The 22,759-nt window shown below is 39.0% G+C and overlaps 1 pseudogene; it reads left to right on the top strand.

The window, feature by feature from the left end:
* The window catches only part of LOC103258190, a 111,251-nt pseudogene that overhangs the window by 86,907 nt on the left and 1,585 nt on the right, over nt 1–22,759 (top strand).

Genomic DNA, 22,759 nt, shown 5'->3' with positions numbered 1-22,759 from the left:
GTTGGGTGGAACAATGGCCCATGCCCTCGGAGAAACTTAAGGCAGCAAGAGAATTGGTCAACAGAAGTCTGGAGGCTGGCCATATAGAGCCTTCTACCAGTCCTTGGAATACTCCTATATTTGTTATAAAAAAAGAAATCTGGGAAATGGAGACTTTTACAGGATCTAAGAGCCATTAATGCCACCATGGAGGCTATGGGTGCATTGCAGCCTGGGCTGTCATCTTCAGTTGCTATTCCTGCTGATTATAACATCATAGTTATTGATCTATAGGATTGCTTTTTTTCTATACCTTTAAATTCTCAACACTGTAAAAGATTTGCATTTAGTTTACCTTCTCATAATTTAAAGCAGCCATTCCAGAGATATCAATGGAAGGTCCTGCCACAAGGTATGAAAAACAGCCCTGCCTTATGCCAGAGGTTTGTAGATGCAGCCTTGCAGGATATGAGAAACAAATATCCTAATCTTTATTTAATTCATTACATGGATAATATTTTATTGGCTCATGCAGATCGTGCTCACTTGCATAATGTTTTGAATGAAACAGTAACAGCATTGGCTAATTGTGGTTTGAAAATTTCTCCTGAAAAAATTCAAACCTGCCCTTTACTTGTCTTGGCCGAGTGTTAAACACTCAAACTGTGAGTCATCAACCTCTACAATTAAGGAAGAATCATTTGGTTACCTTAAATGATTTTCAGAAATTATTAGGAGATATTAATTGGCTGAGACCTTATTTACATGTCACTACTGCAGATTTAAAGCCTCTTTTTGGTATACTGCAGGGGGATCCCTCCCCCACTTCTAAAAGAGTCTTAACACCCAAGGCAAAAGAGGCCTTAACTCTGGTGGAAAAGGCCATTGAGTCCCAAAGGGTGAAAAGGGTAAGTTATGATATACCATGGGAACTAATTGTGTTGGCTACTTCTCATACCCCAACAGGGTGCTTGTGGCAGGAAGAACCTATGGAATGGTTACATTTACTGGTTTCCTCTAAAAAAGTTTTAGCATCTTATTCATACTTAGTAGCTTTGCTAATAATCAAAGGAAGACAGAGAAGCATGGAATTGTTTGGAAAAGATGTGGATAATATCATCCCATATGATAAAACTCAATTTCAAACCTTGTTGCAAACTAATGATGATTGGCAAGTGGCTTTGATTGATTTTAGAGGATAAATTTTGTTTCATTTGCCTAGAAATCCATTGTTGCAGTTTGTGAAATGTAATCCTATAATTATTCCTCGTGCATGGTCCTTAGTCCCCCTCAAGGGAGCAGTATTGGTTTTTACTGATGGCTCTTCTAACGGTAAAACAGTGGCAGTAATTAATGACAAACCTCATGTTTTAAGTACTTCAGAGACCTCAGCACAAAAAACAGAATTAAGACCTGTCTTATATGCCTTTACTGCTCTAAAAGACAAGAGATTTAACTTGTATACTGATTCTCGTTATGTTTAAGGGCTGTTTCCTCATATTGAGACAGCAACTATTCCTGTTAGTAAAACCACAATTTTGAAATTGCTTATACAACTGCAACAATTGATTCATGTTAGAAAAGAGTAATTTTTCATTGGCCATGTCTGATCTCATTCCGGCCTTCCAGGACCCCTACATGAGGGTAATCAATTGGCTGATAATTTAACAAAACCTGCCATCTACGTAACTTTGGAGACAGAGGCAGTCACTCAAGCTCAACTATCTCATAATATTCATCATCAAAATGCTACTGCTTTACGTTATGAATTTCAGATACCTAGGGAAGCAGCAAGGCAGATTTTCAAGAATTGTCCAGTATGTCCTACTTTTGTTAATGTTCCAGTGGGAGTTAATCCACGAGGATTAAAACCTAATGTGTTATGGCAAATGGATGTAACTCATGTACCTACATTTGGAAAATTGTTTTATGTGCATGTTACTGTGAGTACGTTTTCTCATGTTATTTTAGCCTCAGCAAGAACTGGAGAAGTTTACAAGGACGTGGTGCAACATTTATTTTTTTGTTTCTCACAATTAGGTATGCCAAAACAACTTAAGACTGACGATGGTCCTGCATATACATCAAAATCTTTTCAACAGTTTGTTCTCAATTTAATATTTTTCATTCCACAGGAATTCCTTATAACCCGCAGGGTCAAGCCATAGTGGAAAGAGCCCATCAAACTTTAAAAAAATCAAATACATAAATTACAAGAGGGGGAGTTTAGGTATAGTTCTCCTCATCATGTTTTAAATCATGCTTTATTTGTTATAAACCATGTAAATTTGGATTCTTCAGGCAATTCAGCTATGGCTAGACACTGGAACCCAGAAGGAAATGTTAAACCTATGGTAAAATGGAAGGATCTTCTCGCAGGCCAATGGAAAGGGCCTGATATATTACTAACCAGTGGGAGAGGATATACTTGCATATTTCCACAGGATGCATCAATTCCTGTTTGGATTTCTGATCAATTCATTTGAAATGCCCCCGCTAACCCAAAGACTGAGATGGGTGGCATGAATCCTGTTGAATCAAAGGAATAGACCAGAGAAAAATATAAACAAAATAAGGGCTTTCACTTCCTTTGTCCTCTCCTATTCCTCCTACAACTCCAATTCCTGCCTGCCCTACTACTCTTGTTTCTTGTAATCTGTTCTGTGAGTCCCTTCACCTTTATCTGAGAAGGAAGGGCAGGTGTCTATGGCCGTGGCACCTAGCTCTGACTTTCAGTCTTTCTCTTTTACCTTCAGAGAAGGGGCAGGTTCCAAAGGCCACAACACCTGACCCCAGCCTCTAGTCTTTCTCTTTTACCTTCGGAGAAGGGGTGGGTGCCAAAGGCCACGGCACCTATACCCAACCTCCAGACTTCTCACCCCCCCACACACATCTCTTCTCAAGGGTGTGGCTTGGACAAAAGGATGTTAAAAATTCTTCTTTGTTGTCTTCTTATGATAAATTTCTCTCAAGTTCAACTTTCACAGATAGAAGTAAAGGAATCATATAAGTGAATCCTGTTAGCTAACTACAAAATAGGTGTTAATAAGCAGACTAGACTGGAAGAACAAGTTCTTTTGGATGTATTTTATCTCTCAGCCAGCACTGGCGCAAACTTCAAAAATTAGAGAAGGGCCCACAAACCCCCCAACTATAACTATTGGACACAGCCTTTAAAGTCTTTTAACAACTGGGAGGAGAAAAGAATGCAGGACCAAAACATAAGATAAACTTACTGCATGCAGTCCGAGACATCAAGGTGGGAGAAGAACTCACCATCTGCTACCTGGATATGCTGATGACCAGTGAGGAGCACCAGAAGCAGCTGAGGGACCAATACTACTTTAAGTATGACTGTATCCAATACCAAACCCAGGACAAGGTGATCTGCAACACTTTCACCATATGTACTGCAGAGATATAGGAAGTGGGTGTTGGCCTGTATCCTAGTATGTCTTTGCTCAATCACAGCTGTGACCCTAACTGTTCAATTGTGTTTAATGGACACCACCTCTCAGTGTACCTGCTTGCCCCTTCAATGATACGGAAAAGGACTGGTCACTCATCCAGTGAGATACTGGCTTCCTGAAATGGAGAGACTGTGCTTATAACTCTAAGGTGGACTATACTGTACCTGGTGAAAGACTATATGTTAGTGACTGGGGTTTTAATGGCTCTATGCAATGTTTATAAGGTGTCTTGTACTGGGTGTATTTTTAACTAATTGTTTAACTAATGGTTAAATTAGCATTATCTAGGGAAGTTCATACAACTACGTTTGTTGATCAGCTGTCTAAAAACGTTTCTATTGCCATAGCTATTCAGGAAATCATAGACCAGAAGTTGGAAAGTAAGATTAGTGCTTTGGAGGAAGGAGTTTTAGCAGTAGGGCAAGAACTTGTGACCTTAAAAAAGAAATTGGCTCTCTAATGTCACTCTGAGTTTAAATCTGTCCATACTTGGGACAAAGTAACTTGGAATTTGGAACCATTCAGACCTAGTATAGACCTTACTAAATTACATCAAGAAATTCAGCCATCATTTGCTAATCAAAAATCATTAATGTCATCAATGTGGGAATTTGCGGAGCAGTGATTCTTTTGTTGCTGTGTTTACTCCCAATCATCTTCAGAGTGCTAAAGAAGAGCAATATGGAGTTTCATGGTTTTGTGCTAAAAAATAAAAAAGGGGGAGATGTTGGGAGCCAGCCATGGAGGCCCACTGAGTATTAGGGATCAGGAAGGGTCATTGACCCTGAGACCACTAGGATGCATTCGGGAGCTATTGACCCCATTTCCTCCCCCTTTACTCAGCACTAACCAGATTAAGCTCCTGTGAGCTCAAAACATAAAAACTCTGAGACCGGGACGAACACAAGCTAACTTTAGAAGCTCATTGCTCCCATTCTTCTGCAAACTGCAGTTTTGGCTTCCACACAACTTATAATTCAAACTCGTGTCACATTTAAGAGCCTTAGTATTGGTCACAGGTTTCTGGGTCATGATCTTAGGATTTATTAAAGGTGTAAATTGTAGAATATAGTTTTAGAAGACAGCCCTTTTGTTGAAAGAATGTGGCTGGGTTACTTGCAGGTAGCCCACTGTGAACTTTGGACTGGGCCATATTCCAAACATTCTGGGATGAGCCACTTTCATTTGTAAAGTAAATACTTAAGCTTCTATAGAATTGTTTAACTTAGCATAAATCAATCAGCTTAGGATGAAAAAGGTTTATAGAATATGTCAGTCACAGATTAGGTTTCCTTTGGTATGGGATTTTAAGATTATCATATGAAAAGGGTTTAAAGGCAATCATTGATTAAGTTTTCATGGATTAAGGTTTCTGGTGGGTGGGGGACGCCCCTCCCACATCTGACTTTGTGTATAAAAGACCCGTTGCAATTCCCAATAACACACATTGCTTCTGCACTAGACTGGAGTCCAGTCTCTTTCTTTCTCTCTCTTCTTCCCCCCAATCGCCAACGCCATCTCCACCTTTGGGGTACCCTGAACCCAGCTGGAGCTAGTCCCCACCAGTGTTTGAAACATTGTAGAGGCTTTCATTAATGTTAATTTTCTCCTGATGGACCGATAAAACAACACAAATTACCTTAATCTAGTTAAGGTGTGCCCATTTCCATTTGTCTTTAATTTTAGGATTTTATTAATTCAGGAGTATTAAGTGAGCACCTGTGTTGTTTACCATGTCCTTTCTTTTTTGACAAGGCCTGACCTTTATTTTTTATTTCCTAAAAGTTCATAAAACTGTCATATTTTCTGTCTAGTTTTTTAACTCATTAGTAACTGCTTTCTTATTCATTTCCCTCCCTGAATTTGTACATTTCTACAGTTAACAATTGCTTTGATAGCAAATTATGTACCAAATATAGGGGATTGCTATTCTGAAGTTCTTTTTTCTATGGAATCTTGACCCATTGATTCTTGGTTTTCTTAGCATTCTGAAACTTCAATTCCTCAGTCCAATGAGAAAAACAAAAAAACCTATACCACATCTTTGTTTGGGGATCCATAGCCCGGGGAGAAAATTGGTTACAAAAGTAGAATTCCCCTCAATGCTGTGGTTTCATTTTTAAGATCTTAACAATTTAAGTCTTGGTTGCCTCAGTTACAATCTAATGCCTTCAAACTATTGTTGACTTTGCTTCATTTGTTTATCCATATTCAACCTCTGCAAGAGGTTTAGCTTGATCCAGTTATTCCATTATGACTGAAAAGCCACTGGATACTTTTTCAATATGTTTTCATCTACTACAGTCTGGAAAAAAAGTCATGAAAGTTTCTTATCTAATTTTAGAATATACTTTAAAGAAAAAAGAGTAAGAAAATTGAACTCACTTGACTATTATATTAAACATCTTACATATGTAATATTTTACATAGTTTCTACTGAACTATTTACACATTCAATTCTGCTTCAAGTTTAATCTAATAAAATAGTGTATCTACTTTGTCTTTTGATCTTATTGAAATATTTTCACTTATTTTATTTGCAAACATTTTACTTAATTACTGTGTTTAAGAGTTTAACACAAATTCTCATTTTCAACATGCTATTCTGCTTATATTTCCTTCATTTGAAATGATTCTTGTCTTTTAAAATGATCTCTGATTGGAGAGATTCATTTTTATTTTTCACTTTCAAAAGGATTGTCAGCTACACTCATGCAGAAGAACTGACACCAGAGAATAAGTTGCTTGAGGCTCATGTGCAGAGTCAAGTACAGAAAAAAATCCACATTTTGTGCTTTACATATTGATATGTCTCATTATAAGGTTTTTGCTATTTCACAGCATTTCTCTAGTAGTAGCTGGTAAAAAAAAAATCCTTTCTCATTGGGTTTTTGTAATATAGTCATTATGAAAGAAGGAGCTTTGCCTGTTTGGCCCAATGATACACTCCTCAGTGTCTAGAACTGTGCTTGAGACATAGTAGAAACTCATAAGAGTTTGTTATTCCTAGCACTTCCCTTGTTCAATCTCTATTGTTTCTAATTAATATCTATTGAACACTTAGTATATGCCAGAAATGTTCACTTACTTTATTACACTTAATCCTTACAATAAACTTTCATAATAAGTGTTATCACCCACATATTAATGAATAAGTAATAGGAATGTTACAAAGTATATAAAATGCCTAAGCACATACAGTTAATAAGTAGGAGAGATGAGATTTCAACTCAGTAAAGCTTATTGGTGATTTTCAAAATTTAAGTAAAATTGATTGTATCTCCTCTAATAAGCAAAGATTCCTGCATCACTCTCAATACGAAGACATAAGTTAATGCAAAATTCATGACCATATCTTTTTTTCTAGTAATGTCTGACTCTGGTTTAGTTCCACAGATACATGTCCCTGGTGTCTACAGAAGGTGACTCTGTTAGATATCTGTTTCACTCTCTCATCTCAAACAAGAAACACAGCCCCTTTCTTTGATTTTTTCCCTAAAATTTAATTGACACAAGGCATGTGTGTGGCACATTTTAGTGAAAATTCAGGTAATGGTGAAGTATTTTATATCATAGCTATAAACAGCAGCATAAATCATATCTCTTCAACTTCACTGTAACTAAAATGTTCTGGAGGTCTTTATCTCAACTTGGACTCCAGAATTCTACCATGTTATCCAACCTTCTCTTACTTTCTCTTTTTTCTCCTTCCTACTGTCCTCCAATTGCCAAATTCTTGTTTACATGTTTTCTTGTTGCTGTATGAGGATGGCCCATTCATTTATTCCTTGTACCTACTAACCCATACCTAATGACTCACCCTCCACACCTGCTGAATCTAAGACAGTTCTCTTTCCGAGAGAAATTCTAGAGTCAGCTATAACAATTTTGTTAGTGTATGTTTCCTTATGTGTTTTATTTTATTTTGCTTTATTTTTTAGTTTCAAAGATTATATATGCAGATATGCTATATGAGTATAGTGCATGATGGTGAGGCTTGGGCTTCTATTAACTCCATGCACCAAGTGGTGTGCATGGTACCCAATGGGTTGTGTTTCAACCCTTGCCTCCCTTTCTCCCTCTCACTTTTAAGAGGTTCCAGTGTTTATTGTTCCCATCTTTATGTTCATGTGTACCCAGTGCTTAACTTCCCTTTGTAAGTGAGAACATGCAGATTTGGTTTTCTGTTGCTTTGCTAGTTCACATAGAATAATGACCTTCAGCTGCGTCAAAGAATATTATTCATTCTTCTTTATGACTGTGTAGTATTCCATGGTGTATATGTATCACATTTTCTAAATTCCATTCACCAGTGATAGCACTTAGTTTGTGTCCATGTTTTTGCTATTGTAAATAGTGCTGTGATAAACATACACATGTAGGTGTCTTTTTAGTAGAATGATTTATGCTCTTTGGGTTTATATCCAATAGTGAAATTGCTGGAGTGAAAGGTAAATCTACTTTCAGTTATTTGAGAAATCTCCAAACTGCTTTCAAAAGGGGTTAAACCTGTTTACATTCTCACCAACAATGTATAAATATTCCCTTTTCTCTGCTACCTCACAAAGATCTGTTAGTTTTTGTTTTACTTTTTACTAATGCCCATGCTGATTGGTGTGAGAAGGTATCTTATTGACACTCTGATTTGCATTTCTCTGACAATTAGTGATCTTGAGCATTTTTTTCATGTTGAATGGTTGATTGTTTTGGCAAATGTTTGTTCATGTCCTTTGCCCACTTTATAATGAGGTTATTTGTTTTTATCCTGTCAGCTTGTTAAGTTCCTAAGTTTCAAATATTAGGCCTCTGTCAGATGTATAGTTTGCAATTATTTTCTCCTATTCTGTAGATTGTCTTTTTACTATGCTGATAGTTTCTTCAGCTGCACAGAAGCTCTTTAGTTTAATTAGGTCCCATTTGTCAATTTTGTTTTTTACTGCATTTGTTTTTGAGGACTTGGTCATAAACTGATGTTCTAAAGAGCATTTTCTAGGTTTTCTTGTAATAATTGTATAGTTTGAGGTCTCACATTTAAGATTTTCATCCATCTTGAGTTAATTTTTATATATGGTTGGAGAAATCTAGTTTCATTCTTCTGCATATAGTTCATCAGTTTTTCCAGCACCATTTATTGAATAGGGTGTTCTTTACCCAATGTTTATTTATTTGTTTGTTTATTTATTTATTTGACATCATTGAAAATCAGTTGGTTATAGATCAGTGGCTTTATTCTTGGAATCTCTATTCGGTCCCATTGGCCTTTGTGCCTATTTTTATACCAGTACCATGCAGGTTGCTATAACCTTCTACAAAAGTTTAAAGTCCGGCTGGTAATGTGATACCTCCAGCTTTGTTTTTTGTTGTTGTTGTTTTTTGTTTTTGTTTTTGTTTTTTTTTTTTTGCTTCCATATGAATTTGAGTATTTTTTCTAGATCTATGAAAAATGAAACTGATAATATAATTAATATAATAGAGATTGGATTGAATCCAGATTACTTTGAGCAGCATGGACATGTTAATGATATTCATTCTTCCAATTCGTGGAATGTTTTTCCATTTATTTGTGAGGTTTTCTTTTTTAAAAAACTTCTTTTGTTATAGCCAGAGTGGAATAAAGGAGTTGCCACACACTGAGAGTCGAATTTTTGAGTCTTTTAATAGTCAACAGTCAAGAGGTGACTCATGTCTCCAAATGCTCTTAACCCTGAGCAAAGCTAGCAACAAGCTTATAAAGGCAAAAACCACAAGTGGGCTACATAGTAGAGGAGTGAGGGAACTGAGGGAACAAGGAACTAAAAACAAAAGGGAACAAAAAATATAAGAACAAATTATGGGGATGTGGCAGGGAGAATTTTATAATAAATAATTTCTTGGTGCAACATCTGATTTCAGTTAACAAAGCATACAATTACACAGAACTCTTGGCTAAAGAATTTTCAAATAGTCAACAAGAACAGCTAAAGGGAGGAATGAGGATGTGGGTCTGTGGTCATGGGAACATTACAGCAACTGCATGTACACACTGGGGGGTTAATTTCAGGCCAAGCAAGCAGCTAAAATGGAGGTTTTTAACAAAATGGAGTTACTCATTCATGTTAAGCAAGCTATTTCAACCATGTTGATTATTCTGTTAGGTATTTCATTCTTCCCTTTTGTTGTGCATGAGTCAATTCACTGACTCATTGGTCATGGGTATGGAATTATAATAGGTTTTTACATGCATAAGTTTTACAGAATTGATTTGTCATTTTATGAAACTAATGATCCAGTTTAATATTCAAGGCTCTATGCATAGAAGCAACACGTTTTTCCAAGAGCAGCACAAAGTTCCCCTTGCGATAGGAACTTTACTATTTTGGAGGATAACTTTTGCTAGGGAGTTTACCTGGTTATGGAGTTGGTCTATAACAGATTGCATGTAGTTTAAGTCTGAATTATGTCTTGTGCAACATTAGCAAAGCCAGCTAGCCCTAATTTTTTGCAGACCAGGGCAGTGATGCTGAGTGCAGCTGCTCTAGCTACACTGAACCTGATTAAGGCAGGCACTAGCAGAGGAGTAGCATATTTCTGATGGGTTGCCGGAAGGCCAGGAGGTTTGAATAAAAGAGTCCCTTGCAGGTAGGAGTTAGTCAGTTCTTCTTTTTGGAACTTCTTGACAAAAACCAGGTCTCTGGGTTGGAACGGATGACAAGGTGTGGAAGACGAAGTGGGCAAAACAGCATGTATACCAGAGTGGACAGTGGCCTGGACTTGCTGGAGGGACTGGGGATACTTTAACAGAGATTGATTAGTAATTTTTTCAAGAATGGGGTCCAATAACCAGGGTAACAGAGGAGGGTGTCTTTTAAACATGATTTTAGATAGGGTAAACCCAGCCTTAAAGGGGGGGATGCATCGGGCCTAAAGAAGGGCCATTGACAAAAAGTTTATTTACTTTTCACTGGTCTCTATTATTAATTTGATTAAAGTACTTTTTAAAGTCTGGTTCATGCGTTCCACCTGTTCAGGGCTTTGTGGCTGGTAGGCACAATGTGATTTTTGAGTTATACCCAGTGCCTTGCTGACCAGATGGGCTATGAATGAGATAAAGGCAGGACCATTAATAGAGCCAATGGAGAGAGGGAGCCCAAACCTAGGAATAACTTTATTTAGTAGAAACCTTGTAACCATAAGGGTGGTTTTATTCTTTGTGACAAAAGCTTTTACCTATCCAGAAAAAGTATTTATAAACATTAGTAGATAGTTATATTCCACATGGGGAGGTTTTATTTCAGTGAAGTTTATTTTCCATTTTTTTCTGGGACTTAATTCTTGGGCCCTGATGTCATCTGGAGGTCTGATCCCTTGCTTTGCATTGACTTGGGTACAGGCAGAGCACATGGCAGCTGCTATTGCAGCTATATTTTTAAGTCATTAATATGATAAAAATGGTTTCACCGCTCAGTTATTTTGGTGTTTCCCAAATGGATGGTAGAATGTAGTAGTCTTACCAAAGTATATCTGAGAGCTTGAGGCAAGAAAATTTTAGATTCTTTGATCCACTACCCAATAGGATTCTTGTGGGCTCCTCCCCAATTCGCTTGTTCTTTTTTTTTCATGGGTGTAGCCCGTCTTGGAAGAGAAGGAACTGGAAAGGTCTTAGTTAGCAGGATAGTCAGGGGCTTAATTGAAAGTTCTGCTGCCTCTTGGACCGCTTGATCTGCTAAGCGATTTTTTATTGCATCTGGAGTGTCTGATTTTTGATGTCCACTGCAGTGAATGACAGTTACCTCTTTGGAAGCCATATAACGTTTAAAAGATTTTTGTTTTAATTACAGCAAGAAGTCCTTGTTTCTTATAGATTATGGCATGAACATGAAGTGTAGCAAAGGCATACGGGCTGTTGGTGAAGATATTTACCTGCTTTTCTGTTCCCCAGCACTGGGCCTGAGTTAAAGCAATTAACTTAGCTTTTTGAGCCAAGGTACCTTGAAGCAATGCTTGTGACCAGAATATGTCATGAGCTGTGGTTATGGCTGCACTAGCCTTGCAGACTCCTCTATTACCAGGCTGCTACCATCCATGAATAAGTCAGCAATAGCTTGACTTAACAAAGTATCCCAAAGATTAGCTTGGTTAACCTGAGAGATGTCCAGCACATCTTTACAGTCATGAACTGGCATTTCTGGATTATTATTGGGCAACAGGGTACCCAGATTGAGGCATTGAGTAAGAGAGAAAGTTAGTCTTTGTTGGTCAAGTAGGAGGTTTTGATACTGGGTGATGTGTGAGTTTGACATTTAAAGGTCAGGTGCTCCCTGGAGCAGTTTCAACAGCATGGGGAATGGTTAAAGCCAGATTTTAGCCAAAAGTTGATTTATCTGTTTCCTTAACTAATATGGCCATGGCAGCAGTGGCCTGAAGAAAAGAGGGCCAGCCAGAGACCACTGGGTTCAGTTTTTTTGACAAGTAAGCCACCGATCTCCAGGGTTCTAAGGTCGGAGTGAGTATCCCTTTTGTAATTTCTCATTGTTTATGAATGTGCAAGTGAAAAGACTTGGTAACATCTGGGAGGGCTAAAGCCAGGGCTTGAGTGAGAGCTGCCTTTAACTGCTGGAATGCTTGTTCCTCGATAGCAATCCATCGCGGGGGCTGGTCCCCTGACATGGCAGTGTATAGAGGTTTGGCAATTTCAGCACAACCAGGGATTCATAACCGGCAATACCTTGCTGCCCCCAGGAATTCCTGTATTTTGTGTGTGTGTGTGTGTGTGTGTGTGGTTGGCATGAGAATTTGAAGAATGCTTCTTTCTGGGCCGAGGTCAGGGCTTGCTTCCCCTTTTTTAGCCGATATCCCAGGTAGGAAACTTCAGTTGAGCAGAGCTGTGCCTTTTTCACTGACACACAGTATCCTAAGTCTTAGAGGAGTTGTAACAGAGACTTACTACCTTTTTAACAAGTATCCAAGTCTGCAGTCACAAACAAGAGATTATTTACATACTGGAGTAAAGTACATTCAGGGTATAAGGAACAGAACCCTGACAAATCCTGTTGCAAAGCTTCCCTGAAAAGTGTTGGGGAGTTCTTGAAACCCTGTGGCAACTGAGTCCAAATTAGTTGGCTGGTGTCCCCTGAGTCTGGATTACAACTGGATGGTGATGCTTTGCCAAAACTCAGTGAGTTGGTCTCTGCCCAAACTGAAGGAAATTCCTGCTGTAACTGTAAAAGCAAATCTGATGAGATATTTTTAGTGGGAGAATCAGAAGCAGCTAAGAGGTATGTTTCAGAAAGCAGAATAGTGACTAGCATTTGATAAGCAGTGTCAGTAGGAATATACATTTTAGTTTCATCCTGCAAGAACATAATAGTTGCTCTTAGTTTCCAGAGCAAATCTTGGTCCATGAGAGAGTATGGGCACTCAGGGGCTATTAGAAATGAGTGGGTAACCCATTTCTGACCTAGATTAACCATCTGATTGGAGGTGAACTTGCAGTTTGTTATTGCCCCTGTTGTCCCTTAAATAGAAATTTGCTTTTTGGATATGGGTCCTAATGGTGACTTTAGAACTAATAGTTCTACCTCAGTGTTCACTAAAAGTTGGACTGGGTGGCTCCCAATAACAGAGGTTATTACAGGCTCTTGGGAGCCTAAGGAAAAAGAGCCCTGCCCTCCTCAGTCTGAGTTATTTTCCGTTTCACCAGTAGAGGGCAGTACCAGAACTGACTTAGGATCCTTTGTCTTTGGGTGGCAAGGGTAATTTTTTACCCAGTGACCCAGCTTCTTTACAATATGCACATTGATTCTTGGCTAGCTGGATGCATTCAGTTTTCTTTTATTCTTTTTAGTTTATCCCTTTGTTTTATGTGCTGGCCTCGAGTCAGGTTGGGAGGCCTGGATGGCAACAGCTAACACTTTTGTCTGCCATTTTGTTGCTCTGTACATTTTCTTGTCTTCCTGTTTCTGTTTCTCAGTGTCTCAGTTATTAAAAATTTGCTGAGCTACCTCTAGCAGCTGAGAAATGTTCATTCCTACAAAACCCTCGAGTTTCTGTAACTTCTTCCAAATGTCAGGGGCCGCTTGAACCATAAAAGCCAAATTAATAGCCTGAGCATTCGGAGGTGGAGTGGTCAAATGGGGTATAAGTACAGAATGTCTCCTGAAGACATTCAAGAAATACCCCCGGTGACTCCTTGGGACCCTGAATAATCCCAGTAGTTTTGGAAAGATTAATAGGTTTTTGGACTGCTTCCTTTAAACCAGGTAATAGAGTTCAGTGATAATGTTTTTAATGTTTTAGACCTTGCTGAAGTGTTAAGGTCCCAATTCAGGTGAGAGGAGGGAAAAACCTCCTCTAACATTTCCTGACTTTTCTTCTATGTACCAACAGCTGAGGAAAGGACAGAGTTTTGGTCTCAGCTCTAATGCACTCTGGCTTTTTAGAAGTAAATAGGGTTAAAAAGGAGCTGCTGGCAGTTATCCCAGGTGGGAAGATGAATATGCATGATTGATTTTACCAGGGAGGTTAGAACCTAAGGTTTCCTTGAAAACAGTAGATTTTGGCAAGATTATATTCTCTTGAGAAACAGGCAAAACTAGTTTTCCTTGTAGAGTTAGCCAGGGGCCTTTGTATAAAGCACTCTGTTGTTTTTAAGTTAGAAGCTCTGTCTCTGTATACTATGGTTTATGGGAAGGGTCCTGAGTTTTAAGAAAACATAACTTTAACCATGAAGGGGGATTTTGGACTAAATATAATCACTGGTCAATATGGGGAAACTGATCAGGATGACCAGGGGTCCCTGTAATGACCTTCCAGACAGACTAAGTAACATGAATATCCAGAGACCCTGTGGAAGGCTATTCAACATTAAACACAGGCCAATCATTTTCACAGAGGGTCTGGAGTCTGCTTTTGGGGAGACAGTCACCATAGTCTTCCATGGATCTGAGAGAGAAATTCCTTATTATACAGTATACGGGGCCAGAGGACTTAGAAGCCCGTGATCCCATATTGTCAAAACCAGTAAATTACATGAGGCACCTTATGAGGATCAGACTTCCAACCATGGGAAGACAAGCAAAGGCTAATAGAAGTTTTTGGCCTGCTGACCAGTCCAAAAGTGCAAAAGAAGTAAGCCCTATGGCAAAGAGCACAACAAGAATGCAAAGCAGGGAAAGTGGCCAAGGATGACAGGGATATAGAAATACCATAGGCAGTTAGAAGTTAAAGCAGGTACCCAAACGGAAATCAGATACTAAACTGAGACTCTGTTCAGCCAATGTCTTTGGCTCAGTGAACAACGTCTCAGGACCAGCCTCATCAGGCAGAGGACTGACAGGTCATGAATTCTGTGAACCCATAACAAACAATGAGCAAACAACAAAAAAACAATAAAAACACAATGATAGACAGGGCATCCAAACCAAGTCAGAAAAGTTACGGATCCCTGGAACAACCTCAGGGCAGAAAACCAGAGGGTTTTATTCAGCCAACATCTTGGCCTAATGAATAGTGTCCAAAGGGTGACCTCCTCAGGCTGTGACTCCCTTAAACAGAATTGTGGCCACAAACAGAGCAAAACAGATTCTTACCTCCTAGGAGAATTTAGACAGACGCTGGTTCTTTTTTAGGTGAGAGGAATTCAGTGGTTGTTCCAACTCCTTCCAAGCCAGATGAGAGATTATGGGACCCTGAACAACTCAGGGGGCATCTCCCTTATAACGTCTTTGCCAAGCTGGGGGAGATCCGGAGCAAGGCTGCCTCCCAAGGTTGGCAAATCCTGCTGGGGCCTCCAAGTGTTATAACCAGAGTGCAAGAAAGGAGTCACCACACACTGAGAGTCAAATTTTTAAGTACTTTAATAGCTGGCAGTCAGGCAGGGACTCATGTCTCTAAATGCTCTCGACCCTGAGCAAAGCTAGCAACAAGCTTATAAAGGCAAAGACCTCAAGTGGGATACATAGCAGGGGAGTAAGGGAACAAGAAGCTAAAAACAAAAGGGAACAAAAATATAAGAACTAATTATGGGAATGCAGCAGGGGAAATTCTATTAGGAAAAATTTCTTGGTGCAACATCTGATTTCAGTTAACAAAGCATACAATTACATGGAACTCGTGGCTACAGAATTTTCAAGCAGTCAGCAAGAACAGCTCAAGGGAGGAACAAGAATGTGGGTATGTGGTCATGGGAATGTTACAGCAGCTGCATGTATACACTGGCGGGGGTAATTTCAGGTCAAACAAGTAACTAAGATGGAGGAGTTTAAAATGGAGTTACTCATGTTAAGCAAGCTAGTTCAACCATTTTAGTTATTCTGTTAGGTATTTCACTTTTAGCAGTATTTTGTAGTTCTTATTATAGAGATTTTTCACCTCCTTTGTCAGATGCATTCCTAAGTTGTGTGTGTGTGTGTATATGTGTGTGTATGTGTGTGTGTCTGTTGTAAATGGGATTTGGTTCTTGACTTGAATATTGCTGATGTATAGAAATACTACTGATTTTTTTTTTTTTTTGAGTTGGAGTCTCACTCTGTCACCCAGACTGGAGTACAGTGGCTGCTCCCAGCCACCGCAGCCTCTGCCTCAGTCTTCCAAGTAGCTGGAATTACAGGCATGCGCTACTATGTCTGGCTGATTTTTTGATTTATTGTAGAGATGAGGTCTCGCTGCCCAGGCGGGTCTCAATCCCGCGGGCTCAGGCAATCCACTCACCTCAGCCTCCCAAAGGCGTGGGATTACAGGCTGAGCCACCGAGCCCTGCTGCTACTGATTTTTTTAAAAAATTTTTTTTTTGAGTTGGAGTCTCACTGTGTTGCCCAGACTGGAGTGCAGTGGCTGCTTCCAGCCACCGCAGCCTCGACCCACTGGGCTCCGGCGATCCTTCCACCTCAGCCTTCCAAGTACTCAGAATTACAGGCATGCGCTACCATGCCCAGCTGATTTTTTGATTTATTGTAGAGATGAGGTCTTGCTACCCAGGCGGGTCTCGAATCCGCAGGCTCAGGCAATCCACTCACCTCAGCCTCCCAAAGGCACAGGGTTACAGGCTGAGCCACAGAGCCCGGCTAGCTACTGATTTTTGAACATTGATTTTTATAAAGGACATTAATAAAGTCACTTCTCAGTTCAAAGAGTCTTTTAGTGGAATTCTTAGTATTTTCTATGTATAAAATTATATCATCTGCAAAGAAGTATAATTAACAACCTCTTTTTCTATTTGAATACATTTATTTCTTTCTCTTGCCTGATTGTTCTGTCTAAGAGTCCAGTACCATGTTAAATAGGAGTGGTAACAGTGGACAACCTTGTGTGTCAATCGAGGTGGCCATATGGTTCTTGTTTTTAACTATGTTTATGTGGTGGATTACATTTATTGATTTGTATGTCAAACCAACATTTCATCTCAGGAATAAAGCTCTCCTGATCATGGTAAATATGTTTTTTAATATGTTGCTAGATGAAGTTTGCTAGTACTTTGTTAAGAATTTTTGCATCTGTATTCAACAGGGATACTGGTCTGTAGTTTTTTTCTCACTCTTTTATGGCTTTGTCAGATTTTTGTATCAGTATAATTTTATGGCTTTGTATAATGAATTAGAGAGGAGTGCATCCTTCTCAATTATTTAGAATAATATTAGTAGAACTAGTATTAGCACTTCTTACTTGTCTAGTAGAATTTGGTAATGAATCCATCTGCTCCAGGACATTTTTTGGTAGCTAAATATTTTATTATTTATTTCATTTTGAGGCTTATTATTGAACTTTCAGGATTTCAATTTCTTCCGTTTTCAATCTTGGGAGATTATGTATGTTTCCAGGAATTTATTCATTTTTTTCTAAATTTTCTAGAAATTTTGCATGCATTTAGATGTTTATAATAATCTCTGAAAATTCTTTGCATTTCTTTGGGATCAGTGGTAATGTCACCTTTTCATTTCTGATTGTATTTATTTGGATTTTCTACCTTCTGTTATTGTTGTTGTTAGTCTGGCTAGCAGTCTATCAATCTTGTTTATCTTTTCAAAGAACCAGCTTTTTGATTCATTGATCCTTTGCTTTTTGCTTGTTTGTTTGCTTTGTTTACCTCAATTTCACTTAGTTCTGATCTGATCTGAGGTATTTCTTTTTTTCTACTAGCTTTAGGGTTGTTATTAATATTTTAGTTCCCTTAGTTGGGACATTAGATTGTTATTTGAGATGTTTATAACTTGCTGATGTGAGTAAGCTGTGCAATAAATTTATGTCTTAGCACTTATTTTGTAGTATCACAGAGGTTTTGGTATGTTGTGTCTTTATTTGCATTCATTTAAAAAAAAACTTTATACTTGTCTTGATTTCATTGTTTACCCAAAAAATTGTTCAAGAGCAAGTTGTTTAGTTTCCATGTACTTGTGTTGTATAGGGATTCACTTGATGTTGATTTCAAATTTTATTCTTCTGTGGTCAGAGAAGATGCTTAGTATAATTTTGGTTTTTTGGAATTTATTAATACTTGATTTATGGCCTACCATGTAGTTGATTTTTTAGTATGTTCCATGTGTGAATGAGAAGACAGTATAGTCTGTGGTTGTTGGGTGAAGTATTCTGTAGATAGATCCAATTGGTCAAGAGTCACCTTTAAATCCCTGATTCCTTTGGTAGTGTTTGCCTTGATGGTCTGTCTAAAGCTGTTCATGAGATTGTTGAAGTTCCCCCTCTTACTGTGCACCTGTAAGTCCTTTCTTAGATTTAGTAGCAATTGTTTTATAAATCTGGGTGTTCCAGTGTTGGATGCATATATATTTAATTATTACTTGTTGGAATTAGCACTGTGTCATTATGTAGTGCCCTTCATTGCCTTTACTGTTGTTGGCTTAAAGTCTGTTTTAGCTGATACAAGAACAACAACCCATGCTCTTTTTTGTTTTCCATTTGCATACAGATATTACTCTACCTTGAGTGTAAGTGTATCATAAGAGGTGAAATAGACAGTATAAGAGGTGAAATAGACAGCAGAAGGATGAGTTTTGTTTTGTTTTTCAGTCTATGTCTTTTAAATGGGTCATTAAGACTATTGATATTCAAGGTTACTATAGATATGTGAGAATATCTTTCTATCATAGAGTTAAGAAGGTTCTCTGTGGTTTCAATTTTGTTGATGATTTGTATGGTCTGTAAGCTATGAGCTTAGTTGTATTTTTGTATTAGGTGTTGTCATCCTTTTGTTTAGAACTCCCTTAAGCATCTCCTGTAGGGCCAGTCTACAGGTGACAAATTCTCTTAGTGCTTGCTTGTCTGAGAAGGACCTTGTTTTACCTTCATTTATGAAACTTAGTTTGACAGGGTAAGAAATTCTTGGTTGACATTTCTTCTCTTTAAGAGTATGAAAAATTAGGTCACAGCCTCTTCTACCTTGTAAGATTTCTGATGCTGAGATGTCTGCTGTTATTCTGAGGGTCTCTCCTAACAGATGTTCTAGACTTTCTCTGTAGCTACCTTTACATTTTTTTCTTTCATGCTGAACATTCATAGTCTGATGACTATGTGCTTTGGGGATGGTCATCTCATATAGTATCTCATAGGCATGCTCTGAATTTCTTGTATCTACATGTCAACCTTGCAAGCCAAATAAGGGAAGCTTTTATGGATAATGTCTGTAAAAACTTTTTCTAGAATGCTCCCGTTTTCTCCTTCTCTCTCACAAATGGTGATTAGACATAGATTTGGTTTCTTTACATAATCCCATATCACTTGAAGGCTTTGTTCATTTTAAAAAATTATTTCTTCCCTATTTTTGTCTGACTGGGTTGATTTGAGGAATCAGCCTTCAAGCTCTGAAATTATTTTCTCTGCTTGGTCTAATCTGTTGTTAAGGCTTGTGACTGTGTTTTAAAACTCCTGTAGTGAACTGTTCAATTTTAGGAGTTCAGTTTTGTTCTTTCTTAGAATGGTCATATCAGTTTTCAATTATTGAAGTGTTTTGTGGCCTCTTTGATTTAGGAGTTCACTTTCTTTTGGATCTCTCTGAGTTTCTTGGCCATCTATATTATGAATTCTATTCTGTCACTACAGATGATTCATTCTGGATAGAATTCATTGCTCAGGAGCTCAGGAGATAATTGGGGGGCAACAAAACACTCTGGTTTTTTGTGTTGCTAGAGTTTTTGCACTGATCTCTTCCCATCTGAGGGTGCTGATGTTTTGCTCTCTATTTTTTGTGGGGTTTTTGTTTTGTTTGGTTTGGTTGGGTTTTTTTGGTTTGCTATCATTGTGATTTTTTAAAATTTTTTTGTCTTTTATGTGTGTGGCTATGGTGTATGTTGTATGTGTGCAGTTGGCTTTGTTCCTGAGTTATTTCAGAAAGCCACTATTCTGATGGATTCTCTGGTCACAGCTAGATTTGTGCTGTGACTAAGAGGTTACTAGTTGTAGTGGTGTTTTTTGTTAGGTGGTGAAATGCAGGCTGTAGGTCTGAAGATGGCACTTAAAAATGAGGTCTGGCACCAGGGTGGAATGTTTCCAAGGACCACTGAGCCTTAGCTGCACTGATCAGGTGGTGTGGTATCTTACTCGCTTCTCTGAGACCTGGAGCAGGCAATTCCTATTGGGAAGGAGCAGCTGAGATGGAAGAGAGTGCAGGGTGCCCTAACAGCTGCCCCCAATTATTTCAGCTGCAAGAGTCTGCATTGGGTAGGAGGACACACACAAATGCTGCAGATGGCCTGCCAAATGGCCTCTGGTGGCCAGCTTCCCTGAGGGACAGTGGGTCTTTACCCCAGCATTCGGATGAGTTTCTGTGCATGTGCACTCTGTGGGATTGGAGCAGGTAATCTGTATCTAGGGAAAGCAACCTAGATGGGGGAAAGTGAGGGGTACCATGCCAGCTTGCTTCTTCTGCTTATTTTGGCTGCAGAGTCTGTATTTAGTAGGAGGTGCATGCACTCTGTGAAGGACCTGCTGAATAAATCTGGTGACTGACTTCCCTTCAAGGTGACAGGTTTCTGCCACAGTGTTCAAGTGACTATGAGGTCTTATACAATCTTCAGACCTGGAGCAGATGATCCACATCTGGGGAAAGCAGCCTCCTGGGAGGGAGACAGTACCCCACCAGTTTGCTGCTCCAATCTATTTCAGCTGTGAAGTAGTCCATGCTGGAGACACACAATATTTATCTGCTGGGCTATTATCTCTCTGGCCTGAAGGCAACAGAGGCAGAAGCTGCTGCAACCATAAAGTATTTGCTCTTATCAGAAGTACACTGAGCTTCTCTCATTGTTAGATTGTAGCAGCTGGTACTGAGTTGCACAGGGATTGGTGGCCTGAGTGGTGTTATGTGGGCTTGGGCTATGACTCTGCATGGTTGCTAGTCAGTATTATACGTTGGCTTCAGGACCTGTGGGGGTCACAGAAACTTTCCTTTGACTCAGATTACATAGGATCATGGTGGTGGTGTGAGCTTCTGAGGATTTCTCACTCATCCCTTTGATGGGGGATTCTTGTGTCTCTGTGCTGGGCAGAGAACAGCAGACTGTCTGATTTCACTTCCCTCTACCTTTTGTGGATCCTGTTGCCTCTCTGTGAATCCCAGGGTATGCTCCTGGTCATTCTGCTGGTAGTGTTGCGATTATCTCCCTATTTTGGCTCCTCTCCATGAGAGAGAGAGAGCACACCAACTGCTTCTAGTCAGTCATCTTGAACCTCTTTGTTGTGTGTCTATTTTTAATAGTTACATAAGGTTGTCTATTCCAATGTGCATAAGGGTTTCTTCTGCATTTTCTTCTAAGATTCTTATAGTTTGAGGTTTTATGTTTAGGACTTTGATCCATTTAGAGTTGATTTCTGTGTATAGTGATAGGTAGGAAGGAGTCCTGTTTTATTCTTCTGCATCCAGTTAGCATTTGCCATAAACAATAAGATAGACAAGTGGTACCTCATCAAACTGAAAAGCTTTTGTACAGCAAAAGAAATCATCAAGGTAGTAGGGAGAAAACCCACAGAATGGGAAAAAATGTGCGCTAATTGTATATCTGACAGGCTTAACATCCAGGATCTACAAGAAACTTAAATCAAATGAGCCAAAAGGAAAAGACAAACAACCCTATTTTAAAAAGTGGGCAAAAGATATTCTTTGATACTTCTCAAAAGAAGACATCAAGCAGCCAACATGAAAAAGTGCTCAGCCTCACTAATCATCAGAGAAATGCACATTAAAACCACATTGAGATACCACCTAACTCCAGCAAAGATGGCCGGCCATCATTAATAAATTAAAAAGCAATAGATGCTAGAGAGGATGTGGAGAAAAGAGAATGCTACCATGCTGTTGGTGGGAATGCAAACTAGTTCAACCTCTATGGAATACAATGCAGTGATTTAAAAAAAAAAAACTAGAAATTGACCTTCCATATGACCCAGCAGCCCCCCTTCTGAGAATATATCTGAAGGAACTCAAATCATTCTACAAAAAAAAATACCTGCACACGCATATTTATTGCAGCACTCCTTCACAATAGCAAAAACATGGAACCAACTCTGCTGTCCAGCAAAAGTGGACTGTATAAAGAAAATGTGGTATATATACACAATGGTGTATTATGCAGCCATAAAGAAGGACAAAATTATGGACTTCGCACCAATTTGGATGGATTTAGAGTCCATCATACTCAATGACCTCACAGAAACAAAGAACTGAGTGCCACATGTTCTCACTCCTAAGTGGGTCCTGAATATTTATCACAATACTACAAGACAGAGCAAGACACTGCCAGGGAAGACGTGGACACATAACATCACTAAGGGTACCTGATCCTAAACCAAGAGAAGTGAGAACCAGTTGGAGACTCAAAACACCTGCACGTATACTACTTGTGTACCTAATCCTGACTTGTACCCCACATCTTTGCAATAAAATAAAGGAAAAAAGTTATGTAAGGTCATCAGAAACTCTAAGTTCATTGACCTTATATTCATAATACATTTCCAATTTCCTGAATGATTTTGTTGGTATCTGCTTATTCTAGAGCAGTGGTCACCAACATTTTGGTCATCAGGGACCGATTTTGCAGAACACAGGTTTCCACAAGGGGGCAGGGGGGAGGATGGTTTCAGGATGATTCAAACATATAACACTTATTGTGCACTTTATTTCTATTATTATTATACTGTAATTTATAATGGAATAATTATACAGTGTACCATTTTTTAAAAAAAGAATCGGCATTTCCGGGACTCGCCCAGCCAGGGCAACTGACATTGGGCTCAGGTGCGCTGCCGTCTTCGTGGAGCAGGTGGCAGCCCACAGCTCCAGGTGGCAGCCTGGCGGGCCGGGGAGGGCAAGTTGGCACCTTCTGAGGGAG

This window comes from Carlito syrichta, unplaced genomic scaffold (assembly GCF_000164805.1).
Source record: "Carlito syrichta isolate Samal-C Ts95f unplaced genomic scaffold, Tarsius_syrichta-2.0.1 Scaffold302017, whole genome shotgun sequence".
Taxonomy (NCBI): domain Eukaryota; kingdom Metazoa; phylum Chordata; class Mammalia; order Primates; family Tarsiidae; genus Carlito; species Carlito syrichta.
Note: the sequence above shows the minus strand (reverse complement) of the source record. Positions and strands in the feature narration are given on the sequence as shown.